Source organism: Arachis hypogaea, chromosome 19, assembly GCF_003086295.3.
Source record: "Arachis hypogaea cultivar Tifrunner chromosome 19, arahy.Tifrunner.gnm2.J5K5, whole genome shotgun sequence".
NCBI lineage: Eukaryota > Viridiplantae > Streptophyta > Magnoliopsida > Fabales > Fabaceae > Arachis > Arachis hypogaea.
In genome coordinates, this window is record NC_092054.1 from 65,976,933 (window position 1) to 65,989,896 (window position 12,964).

The following is a 12,964-nucleotide window of genomic DNA, read 5'->3' on the forward strand; positions in this document are numbered from 1 at the left end:
CTGCTATTGCAGGGTTTTCAGGATCATAAGCTTCTTCTTCAGAAGATGCCTTTTGAGTACTGTTGGATGCAGCTTGCATTCCATTCAGACTCTGAGAAATCATATTGACTTGCTGAGTCAATATTTTATTCTGAGCCAATATGGCATTCAAAGTATCAATTTCAAGAACTCCCTTCTTTATAGGCGTCCCATTACTCACAGGATTTCTCTCAGAAGTGTACATGAACTCGTTATTAGCAACCATGTCAATGAGTTCTTGAGCTTCTGCAGGCATTTTCTTTAGGTGAATGGATCCACCTGCAGAAGTATCTAATGACATTTTAGCCAATTCAGATAGACCATCATAGAATATATCCAGGATGGTCCATTCTGAAAGCATGTCAGAAGGACACTTTTTGGTTAGTTCTTTGTATCTCTCCCTAGCTTCATAGAGGGATTCACCTTCTTTCTGTCTGAAGGTTTGAACATCCACTCTAAGCTTACTCAGCTTTTGAGGAGGAAAGAACTTGGCTAAGAAAGCCTTGACCAGCTTATCCCAAGAGTTCAGGCTATCTTTGGGTTGAGAGTCCAACCATACTCTAGCTCTGTCTCTTACAGCAAAAGGGAAAAGCATGAGCTTGTAGACTTCAGGATCTACTCCATTAGTCTTAATAGTATCACATATCTGCAAGAATTCAGTTAAGAACTGAAAAGGATCTTCAGATGGAAGTCCATGAAACTTGCAGTTCTGCTGCATCAGAGAAACTAATTGAGGTTTAAGCTCAAAATTGTTTGCTCCAATGGCAGGAATGGAGATGCTTCTTCCATGTAAATTGAAATTAGGTGCAGTAAAGTCACCAAGCATCCTCCTTGCATTATTATTATTTTCGGCTGCCATCTCCTCTTCTTGTTCAAAAATTTCTGAAAGGTGCTTGCTGGATTGTTGTAATTTAGCTTCTCTTAGTTTCCTCTTCAGAGTCCTTTCAGGTTCTGGATCTGCTTCAACAAGAATGTTCTTGTCCTTGCTCCTGCTCATATGAAAAAGAGGGACAGAAAAATAATAATAATAGGGGTCCTTTTTACCACAGTATAGAGGTCCCTATGTGAGTAGAAGAGAAGAAGAAGAAAAAATTTGAACACAGATGGAAGAGGGGGTTCGAATTTGGGTGAGATGAAGTGTTAGTAGATGAATAAATAAATAGAAGGAGATAAGAGAGAGAGAGAATTTTCGAAAATAATTTTTGAAAAAGAGTTAGTGATTTTCGAAAATAGTTTTTGAAAAAGGTTAGTAATTTTCGAGAATTAAAATAAAAAATTAAAATAATTAGTTAATTAAAAAGAAATTTTGAAAAAGAGGGAAGATATTTTCGAAAATTAGAGAGAGAGGGAGTTAGTTAGGTAGTTTTGAAAAAGATAAGAAACAAACAAAAAGTTAGTTAGTTGAAACAAATTTGAAAATCAATTTTGAAAAGATAAGACGATAAGAAGTTAGAAAGGATATTTTAAAATCAAATTTTGAAAAAGATAAGATAAGGAGATATTTTTGAAAAGATATGATTGAAATTAGTTTTGAAAAAGATTTGATTTTTAAAATCACAATTAATGACTTGATTCACAAGAAATCACAAGATATGATTCTAGAACTCAAAGTTTGAATCTTTCTTAACAAGCAAGTAACAAACTTGAAATTTTTGAATCAAAACATTAATTGATGATGTTATTTTCGAAAATTAGGAGATAAAGATAAGAAAAATGAAAAATATTTGATTTTTGAAAAAGATAAGATTTTTTAAATTGAAAATTTGATTTGACTCATAAAAACAACTAGATTTTAAAAAGTTTTGAAAAAGTCAACTCAAATTTTCAAAATTTATGAGTGAAAAAGGGAAAGATATTTTTTTTTATTTTTGAATTTTTAATGATGAGAGGGAAAAACATGAAAAAGACTCAATGCATGAAAATTTTGGATCAAAACAATGAATGCATGCAAGAATGCTATGAATGTCAAGATGAACACCAAGAACACTTTGAATGTCAAGATGAACATCAAGAACTTATTTTTGAAAAATTTTTAATGCAAAGAAAATATGCAAGACACCAAACTTAAAAATTTTTCATGTATAGACACTATGAATGCAAGAATGCATATGAAAAACAAGAAAAGACACAAAACATGAAAACATCAAGATCAAACAAGAAGACTTACCAAGAACAACTTGAAGATCATGAAGAACACTATGAATGCATGAATTTTTCGAAAAATGCAAGATGAATATGCAATTGACACCAAACTTTCAACTTGACTCAAGACTCAAACAAGAAACATGAAATATTTTTTATTTTTATGATTTTTTTTATTTTTTTTGGATTTTTGTATATTTTTTTCGAAAAAACATATAGGAAAAAGAAAATAAGGATTTCAAAATTTTTTAATATGAATTCCAGGAATCTTGTATTCTTAGTCTAAAGCTCCAATCCGAGGGTTAGGCATGGCTTAATAGCCAGCCAAGCTTTAGTATGTAACTCAGACATGCCACGGCTGACATTCCAATTAACTTGCCTCTATGCTGATGGTTGGAAGCCCCTATCCAAAAGAATTAGACATGGCTTTACAGCCAGCCAGGCTTCAACATGCTTCATGAAACTCTAGAATTCATTCTTAAAAATTCTGAAGAAAAATATATTTTTGAAAAGATTTTTTTTTTTTGAAAAAAGATGAGAAATTTTTGAAAGGTTTTTGAAAAATTTTTGAAAATAAAACAAAAAAGAAAATTACCTAATCTGAGCAACAAGATGAACCGTCAGTTGTTCAAACTCGAACAATCCCCGGAAACGGCACCAAAAACTTGGTGCACGAAATTGTGATCTCAGGCAACGGCGCCAAAAACTCTGTACGCATATCTTAATAAATCGTTTTTCATTCACAACTTCGATACAACTAACCAGCAAGTGCACTGGGTCGTCCAAGTAATAAACCTTACGTGAGTAAGGGTCGATCCCACGGAGATTGTTGGTATGAAGCAAGCTATAGTCACCTTGTAAATATCAGTCAGGTGGATATAAAATAGTTATGGAGTTTTCGAACATAAATAATAAATAGATAGAAAATAAGGATAGAAACACTTATGTATATCATTGGTGAGAATTTCAGATAAGTGTATAGAGATGCTTTCGTTCCTCTGAGCTCCTGCTTTCCTACTGTCTTCATCCAATCAGTCCTACTCCTTTCCATGGTCCGATGCGCTGTCACTGCATGGCTAATCGTCTGGAGGCATCACCCTTGTCAATGGCTGCATCCCATCCTCTTGTGAAAATGGTCCAAATGCTCTGTCACAGCACGGTTAATCATCTGAGGTTCTCGATCATACTGGAATAGGATTTACCCTCCTTTTGTGTCTGTCACTATGCCCAGCACTCGCGAGTTTGAAGTTCGTCACAGTCATTCAATCCCAGAATCCTATTCGGAATACTATAGACAAGGTTTAGACTTTCCGGATTCTCATGAATGCCGCCATCAATCTAGCTTATACCACGAAGATTCTGATTAAGAGATCCAAGAGATACTCATTCAATCTAAGGTAGAACGGAAGTGGTTGTCAGGCACGCGTTCATAGGGAATGATGATGATTGTCACGTTCATCACATTCAGGTTGAAGTGTGAATGAATATCTTAGAAGCGGAATAAGTTGAATTGAATAGAAAAATAGTAGTACTTTGCATTAATCTCTGAGGAACAACAGAGCTCCACACCTTAATCTATGGAGTGCAGAAACTCTACCGTATGAAAATACATAAGTGAAAATGGTCCAGGCATGGCCGAATGGTCAGCCCCCATGAAAGTCTAAGATAGCATAAAACTGATCAAAGATGTCTAATACAATAGTAAAAAGTCCTATTTATACTAAACTAGTTACTAGGGTTTACCGAAGTAAGTAATTGATGCATAAATCCTCTTCCGGGGCCCACTTGGTGTGTGCTTGGGCTGAGCTTGAATGTTACACGTGTAGAGGTCAATCTTGGAGTTGAACGCCAGTTTGTAACGTATTTCTGGCGTTCAACTCTGGCTTGTGACGTGTTTCTGGCGTTTAACTCCAGACAGCAGCGTAGAACTGGCGTTCAACGCCCTTTTACGTCATCTAAACTCGGCCAAAGTATGGACTATTATATATTGCTGGAAAGCCCTGGATGTTTACTTTCCAACGCAATTGGAAGCGCGCCATTTTGAGTTCTGTAGCTCCAGAAAATCCACTTTGAGTGCAGGGAGGTTAGAATCCAACAACATCAGCAGTCCTTCTTCAACCTCTGAATCTGATTTTTGCTCAAGACCCTTAATTTCAGCCAGAAAATAGCTGAAATCACAGAAAAACATACAAACTCATAGTAAAGTCCAGAAATGTGAATTTAACATAAAAAATAATGAAAACATCCCTAAAAGTAACCAGATTCTACTAAAAACATACTAAAAACAATGCCAAAAAGCGTATAAATTATCCGCTCATCAGTATACCAGTAAAAACATCTATCTTTGCTGGATCAATAGATATACCAGTATTAGAAACAACATGTCCTAGAACAATACCTTGTTTTACCATAAAATGACATTTTTCAAAATTAAGCATAAGATTTGAACTAGTACATCTTTCTAATACTCTAGCTAGACTATCCAAACAAAGGTCAAAGGAATCACCATAGACACTAAAGTCATCCATAAAAACTTCCATACAATGCTCAAGAAGATCTGTGAAGATACTCATCATGCATCTTTGAAACATAGCGGGTGCATTACATAAGCCAAAAGGCATTCTCTTATTTGCATACGTTCCAATGGGGTATGTAAAAGTTGTTTTCTCTTGATCTTATGGAGCAATATGAATTTGAAAATAACCAGTGCAACCATCTAGAAAACAGTAGTGTGATTTACCTAACAGGCGATCAAGCATTTGATCGATGAAAGGTAGCGGGTAGTGATCCTTGCGAGTGGCCTGGTTCAGATGCCTATAGTCTATGCACACCCTCCAGGAATTCTGCACTCTTGTAGCCATGAGTTCCCCATGCAAATTCTTCACTGTTGTGACCCAGACTTCTTCGGAGCCACCTGTACTGGGCTAACCCATTCACTATCTGAGATTGGTGGGGTTCAACCGCCTTTGAGGTTGATGGATAGGCCTTGCTCCCTCCTCTAGAAATATGCGGTGCTCGGAGACTTGGGGGCTTATACCTACTATGTCCGCCAAACTCCACCCAATAGCTTTCTTGTGTCTTCTAAGCACACTAAGCAAACGCTCCTCTTGTTGGGAAGTGAGTTCCTTTGTAATAATCACAGGGAGCTATTGATTGTCCTCAAGATAAGCATACTTCAGGTGAGGTGGAAAGGGCTTCAACTCCATTTTCAGCTTCTGGCTTGGCACTTGATCATCCGGAGCCATTGGAGGTATCAAGGTGTCTTCAGTATGCTCATATGGTTTCCCCACACTTACACCTTGCTCCATGTTCTTCTCTTCTACTGCCTCTTGGTGAACTTCAACCATAGTCTCATCAATAATGTCACACTGGAAGATGGAGTGGTCTTCCGGTGGGTGCTTCATAGCTTTATCTAGGTTGAAGCTCACTGATCTTCCATCTATCTCAAATGAATATGTACCCGAGAAGGCATCCAATTTAAACCACGAAGTCTTCGAAAATGGCCTTCCAAGCAAGATGGACGAAGGTCTTCCTGAGTCATTAGGGGGCATCTCTAAAATATAGAAGTCAATAGGGAACGTCAACACCTTAATGATCACCAGGATGTCTTCCGCAATGCCAACCACTGAAATTATGCTTTTATCTACCAAAATAAAACATGCTACCGACTTTTTTAAGGGTGGGAGCCTCAAATCATCATATACAGATAATGGCATAATACTAACACATGCACCTAAATCACACATGCAGTCAACAAATTGCATACCCCCTATAGTACAAGTCACCATACAAGGACCGGGATCACCACATTTCTCCGGTATAGCACCCATTAAAGCAGAAATAGAGCTACCTAAAGGAATAGTTTCTAAATCATGTATCTTATCTTTATTCATGCACAAATCTTTTAGAAACTTAGCGTACTTAGGAACCTAGCGAATAGCATAAAAAAGGGGAATATTTACCTCAACCTTTTTGAAGATCTCCACCATCTTGGGATCTAGCTCCACTTGCTTCTTAGTCTTCATAGCAAGGTGTGGAAAAGGAATGGGAATGGCTTCTCTCACAACATCATATTCCTTACATACTCCATTCCTTAGTTGAGTGACTTCTTCTTCAACCGCATCCTGTACCTCATCCTTTTCTTCAACATCTTCTACCTCAACATTGTCTTCAACTTGCATGTCTTCTCTTGAGCTTGGCTCCTCGGGACTCCTCTCTTGAAATGTAGTGCCGGACCTCAAAGTGATGGCATTAATTCCACCTTTGGAGTTGGGTAAAGTTTGAGAGGGAAGTGCACCAAAGCTTGAAGGTTGATTGTTGGAGGTAGAAGGTGGTTCCATACGGGTTATAAGGGCTTGAAGAGTGGGGGTAAGACCGGTGAGGCTAGAGGTAAGTGAATTTTAAAGCTCTTTTTGTCCTTAAAGGATAGAACGGAGTGTTTCATCTTGGTTGGAGGAAGAAGAAGAGTAGGTAATTTGAGGGGCTTGTGGTTGGTTGTGTTGAGGTGCTTGAGCTTGCCTTTAGTGAGGTGTCCAGTAACTTTGGCCTTGGTTCTGCTATTGGCATGGAGGGTTTTATTGATACCGGTTTTGTTGATAGTTGTTGTTCCACTTTTGATTTCCACCATTGTCTCTACCTCTTTGGTTGTAGTTGTCCCTCCATCCTTGGTTGGAATTGTCTCTCCATCCTTGGATGGGATTGTCTCTTCATCCTTGGTTGGAATTGTCTTGCCAACCTTGATTGTAGTTACCACCTTGGTTATAATTACTGCCTTGTTGATAGTACCCTTGATTCCAATGGTTGTAATAAACATTAGTAGCCACCAAGGTGGTCTTCTTGAAGTTGTGGACATTCATCAGTGTAGTGAGAATAGCAAGTGCATATTCCACACACTCTCTGAGGGACCAACAATTGACAATGTTATTGTGGAGGAGGCTGAGGTTGTTGTTAATTGAGCTGGAGTTGCTTCAGTATATTAGTCATCTCTCCCAGAGTCTTCGTGAGAGCAACGGTCTCACTACTAGAGGAAACTTCTATAATAGCCTTGGAATGATTATTCCTTTGCCTTGCATTCCGAGTAGACTCAGCTAGATTGGTGATCAGTTGCCACGCTTCTGTCGCCATCTTATACTTCGTCAGAGAGCCATTACTTGTAACATCTAACATGGTCTTGTCTTGAGGCTTCATGCCTTGGCAGAAATAGCTAATCAACACCAACTAGTCAATCTTGTGATGGGGACATGAGTCAAGGAGATTCCTGAAGCATTCCCAATACTCGTAGAGAGTCTCTGATTCGCCTTGGATGATGCAGGAAATTTCCTTCCTCAGTCTATCTGTAACTTCTGCTGTAAAGAACTTGTCCAGAAATTCCCTTCTGAGCAAGTCCCAATTAGTAACAACAGCTTCTGGTTGAGTGTAGAACCACTCCTTTGCCTTTTCCTCAAGAGAAAATGGGAAGGCATATAGCCAAACAGTAGCCTCATCCGCACCATGCCGCCTAGTAGTTGAGCAAGCTGTCTGAAAATCTCTAAGGTGCCTGATAGGCTCTTGAGCAGGTAGGCCATGAAACTTAGGCAGTAGATTAATCAAAGCGGTCTTCAGTTCAAAATCTGTAGCCAAATTCAGATGACGCACTTGATATGGTTGCAATGTAAAGTCCGGAGCTCCTGCTTCTTGGAGAGTAATCCTTCTAGGCTCCGTCATAGTACCTGCACTTAAATCAACAGAAGAGGCGTCAATAGAATCAGTAGAAGAGGGACTAGTTTCTTCCTCAAATGACGCTTCAGACTCAACCTCAGATAAAACTAGGGAATTGGTCAAAACCCCTTCACCACCCTCAGAGGTTAACCGACGCCAAGCTCGCCTAATACGTGAAATAGTTTTTTCAATTTCAGAATCAAACGCGGCTAAGCTCGGATCCGGTAATGAACGTGTCATTCAATGAAAGAAACATAGAGCTCATGGTAATAAAATATATTAAAAAATTAAATAATAAAATGACTAATAAACAAAAACACACAAATAAAATAATAAAAATAATGCAAATATGTAAATATAAAAATATTTACACCAACCAATAATTTAGCACATTGTTGCAACTCCCCGGCAATGGCGCCAAAAATTGATGGGTGAAAAAATGCCGGTTAAGAATTTCTAATAAAAGCAACGTTGTCAGTACAGTCTTAACCGATGAAATTTCCACTATCAATTTAGTTTATGTCACAATCAAGATTAAATAACTAGGAGTAGAATTCCCAGGTCGTTTCCCAAAGAGTTGACACAGCGGTGTAAATTATTGATCAGGAATTTTTTGAGTATTTTTAAGGTTGAGAACGGAAAAATTAATTAAATAGAAATTAAAGCAATGTATTTTACAAGAGGTGTTGTGTATTTGAAATCAAAGGCCTTGGCTAGGAGAAGATTAATTGGATTTTCTATCTTTGTTGACCTTCCCAGGTATAATAGTAAAAGGTTGTTGCTTCCACTTAGTGATCCTCTAACTAATAAAGGAAAGTCATGTAGGTGACACTAACTCTGATTCAAAAGTCCTAATCACTTCACAGGGAAGGATTAGAGTTAGTGAAAATTGAGTTAGCCAGCAATTTTCAATTACAGATTAATACTTGAGTATTCCAACTCAAGAGTTTCCAATTAATCAACTCCAAAGCCAAGTTGGGAGCTCTACTCCATTAACATAAATGCCATTTTCACAAACATGTAAAGGGAGTAGATAAGAGACATGGTAAATAAAATTAAATTAATAAAAGCAAATTTGGAGCTGATAATTAATTGAAAGAGATCAAATAAGTAATGGAATTAAATATAAAAATAGTTCATTGCAGTAATAAATTCAAAATTAACAATATCCAAATATGATCACAAGCAATTAAATGGAAAACAAAGGAGTAGAGTGATAGAAAGGCAAACTATAACGATGAAGACTTCAATCGAAGGTAGTATCAGCTCTCTCAATATCTAATTCCAAGAAAAAACTACGAAATCTAAGAACCCTAGGAGAAGTGGTGTTTTCTCTCTCTAAAATTCAAAAAATAAAAACTAAAACTAATCGAAAGTGAATGTGTGTTGAGTCTCAGCTTGCCCCCTGCCTCTAGTCTGTGTTTTGGGCTGAAAAATGGGTCTAAAACAGCCTAGAAATCGCCCCCAGTATTTTTTGTAATTGCAGCATGTGACGCTTGTCACGCGTACGTGTTGCTGTATGATGTGCCAATACACGTGCACGCGTCAGCCATGCGTGCGCGTCGATCCTCGCTGCTCAGCTCCTTAGTTTCTTGTGTTCCTTCCACTTTTGCATGCTTCCTTTCCATCCTCTAAGCCATTTCTACCCTATAAAACCTGAAAACACTTAACACACAGATCACGGCATCGAATGGTAATAAAGGAGAATTAAAAATTAGTAATTTAAAGGCTTAGGAAGCAAGTTTTCAATCATGGAACAAAATTAGGAAGGATTTGTAAAACTATGTAGTTTGTATGAATAAGAGTGCGAAGAACTGATAAAATCCACTCAATTTAGCACAAGATAAACCATAAAATAGTGGTTTATTAAAGGCGTTGATCACATACAGCCTGCCATAGAAGAAATCATTCATAGTTGGAGTAGACAGTGAAACCGAATTGATCCAGAAGAACAAAGCATCTCCAAGCCTTAACCATCTTCTTATCATTGCTTTCACCATCAATTGAGTAACGTTTTCTTTATTTTCCTTTTATATGTTTTAAACAATCAACCAACCTTTCTATCCGCCTGACGAAGATCTACAAGATAACCATACCTTACTTCAAATCACAATCCTCATGGGATCGACCCTGACTCGCTCAGGTATTACTTGGATGACCCAGTGCACTTGTTGGTTTAGTTTTGCAAAGTGTAATTCTGTGCACCAATAACCACAAGGAGGTCTACCGTAGCCATTGGTATGCCTCATGGTATGGTTCTTTCTCATAGTACATTGGAGGAGGTTGTTGCCATGAAGGTTGTCCATAAGCTTGAGGCTCCTCCCACCTTTGATTGTTCCATCCTTGATGCATATCCTCATTGTAATTCCCATTTTCTACAACATATTTAGAACCAAACTCATAGCCAAAGTGGTGAGAATTCATAGTAGTAAGAGAAAACAAAAGCAAAAGCTAACATGAGACAAGAAAAACAAAATTCTACAACTAGCAAAAACCAACAAAGAACCTAAAACAAGCTATTCACAATATTAACATATATACAATAACCAATAATAAGCGCACATTTGCAATATTCCCGGCAACGGCGCCAAAAACTACCTAATTAAAGCAAATAATTACCACGAAATGCGGATTCATCAATAAAACACTTGAAGTTGGAGAGATTAGTGAAGGATTAGGAAGGATTAGTGAAGGATCCAAAGCCCTGGGAGTTGGGCCAATGCCATGCGTTATACGCAAGGCCTTCAATTTAAAATTCTTGGCATCTCTTTGGATTAGGCGTTATATGCAAGAATTCTCACATATAACGCAAGAATTTCCAAGTATAACACAAGAATTCAATGCAGGAGGAGGCCGTGCTAGACGTATATCCACTATAGACTATTATATATCATTGAAAATTCCTAGATGTTAGCTTTCTAATACCACTAGAACGGCTTCATTTAGACCTCTCTAGCTCAAGTTATGCTCGTTGGAGTATGAAGAGGTCAGATTTTAGCGCATATATGCCAAATGCCATGCGTATAATGCATGGGTCTTGTTTGGCCATTGGAGTGTGTTGTTTTGGTGCGTTATATGCCATATGCCATGCGTATAACGCATGGCTTTGCTTCAACACTTCAGGGGCTTTCATTGTTGTATTCTTGGTCCAGAGAGCTCTTTGTTTGGTCCAAAAAGCTTTTTGTTTCTTCTATTCTTCCCCTGCCTCTTAGTGTCTTGGTTTCTAGCCTCTCTTCCTCTTTACTTCTAGTGCTTCTCTTGCTTGCTTCTTTTCATCCTTGTTTTTGCTTATTTTCAACACTTTCCTACACATATCAAAGCTCAAAGCAACTTCAAGAAATATTGATCAAAGTACTAAAATCTTTATTAAGAATAGGGACTTCACTAACTTTATTGAAAGAAATACTAGAGAAATTAACTAAGATGCTCATGCATCAATCACCTTGGGATTTAGCTCTCTATAACGTTGCCACCTCCTGGTTTCTTCCTTTATTTGTGTTTGACCTTTAGAGTTACTTTTACCTTCTTTCTTTTTACGCACATAATACTGAGAATGAAAAACGAGAGAAAAAAAATTGAATCTCCATAATCGAAAAGCTTTCTGAGGCTCTGTCCTTTAAGTCTAAAACTCCAACGAAGATTTTAAACCGATTAAAGTATTCTTTTCTTCTTCCTCTTCACAATCGTACCAGATTTGTCAAGGTGAGGAATTTCTATTTGAGTTTGAGATTTGGTTATTATCTATATCGTAGTTTAAATGTTGTTTTGACTAAAACTAGGAAGAACATGAGATAAAGATCATCGGAGAAGAATTAGATTTTGCGAACACTAAGAGGTAAAGTTCAGTAAATTAAATACAAATCGATTGTGTTTCAATGCTTGCCTGATGATTGATTTGTTTGATATATAAAACTGTGTTTATGTGATATTAAAAGCACCATGGAAGCACAAAACATTTGGGCATTGGACGCCCTCATCCAGGAATAACAAAGGTCGTTGGGTACCCTACTTTGGAATTTATTGGCACTGGGCGCCCTCTCTATAACATTATGGGCATTGGGCACCCAACTACACACAAATCGAAGGCGCTGGGCACCCACTTTTGGTGACATGGGTGCTGGGTGCCCCTTTGATGAACCTTAGGCGCTGGGTGCCCCCTTAACTAATGCTCGAAGTCGCTAAGCACCAAAAGTTGGCGTTAGGCACCTGCGACACGTTAAAACTTTTTGTAAGTTCGAAGGCGCTAGGCAGCACATGTGGGCATTGTAACACCTTAACTTTTAGCACTTCATGATCGTACTAAAAGCCTAGGCGTCATGTACCTCTAAACCTTTTTTCTATACTATATTTATTTAATATTGAGCCTTCGCGAATACGACCGATACTTTAATTAAGAAATCGACAGGAGTCTTTATTTTAAATCACTTAACTACAAAAGTATATATTCACATAGCTTTATATACATAGACTTATTTCAAAATTCTCAAAAATAAATCCTACCCCTCTAAAAACTAAAAACAATAAACGATGAGGGGAAAATAAATCTAACAACTCAACTCGTGAATATAATCTTCTATGCTCTTGTAGCTCTGCACTAAACCTTCGCACCTGTAGCTGAAAGGGGTGGAAATAAGGGGTAAGAACTAGGGAGTTATTAGTAGGATTGGGGTTAGAAGTTTAATTCATTTTATATATACTTGGTGAGCAATAATAGTCAACAAGGGACAATCCAATTCAACAATTATAGAACACAGAATTCGAACAGCCATTTAGCACACCCACAATCACAGGAAACACACTCACAAACAAATATGCACAAACAAGCATGATGCATGTCTATTCCTACTGCAGGCCATGAGCTCATGTGTTGGTTGCCTACCCGCTCCCGACATTACCTGGGCACAAGTCCCAGATATGGCTTTCCAAATATATACAGTGTGCATATAAGTCTTACGGCCAAGCCGCATACAGTGTGACTTTTAAGTGTATTTCAATATACTTACATCTGGAAAATAGTTCTCAGTGTGTGGGTGTCCTCACTATACATTTGGCACTAAGGCCCAAACCAGGTCGCATCTGTTCCCTGTAGCAGACAGTCTTTTAAAGA

The 12,964-nt window shown here is 37.8% G+C and overlaps 1 non-coding gene across 1 annotated transcript; it reads left to right on the forward strand.

Moving 5' to 3' along the window:
* Window positions 1-373: 373 nt before the first annotated feature.
* LOC112780907 (small nucleolar RNA R71) lies at window positions 374-481 on the forward strand. The gene has a single exon (XR_003191714.1). It is a non-coding gene; the product is annotated as a small nucleolar RNA R71 (small nucleolar RNA).
* Window positions 482-12,964: the final 12,483 nt, after the last annotated feature.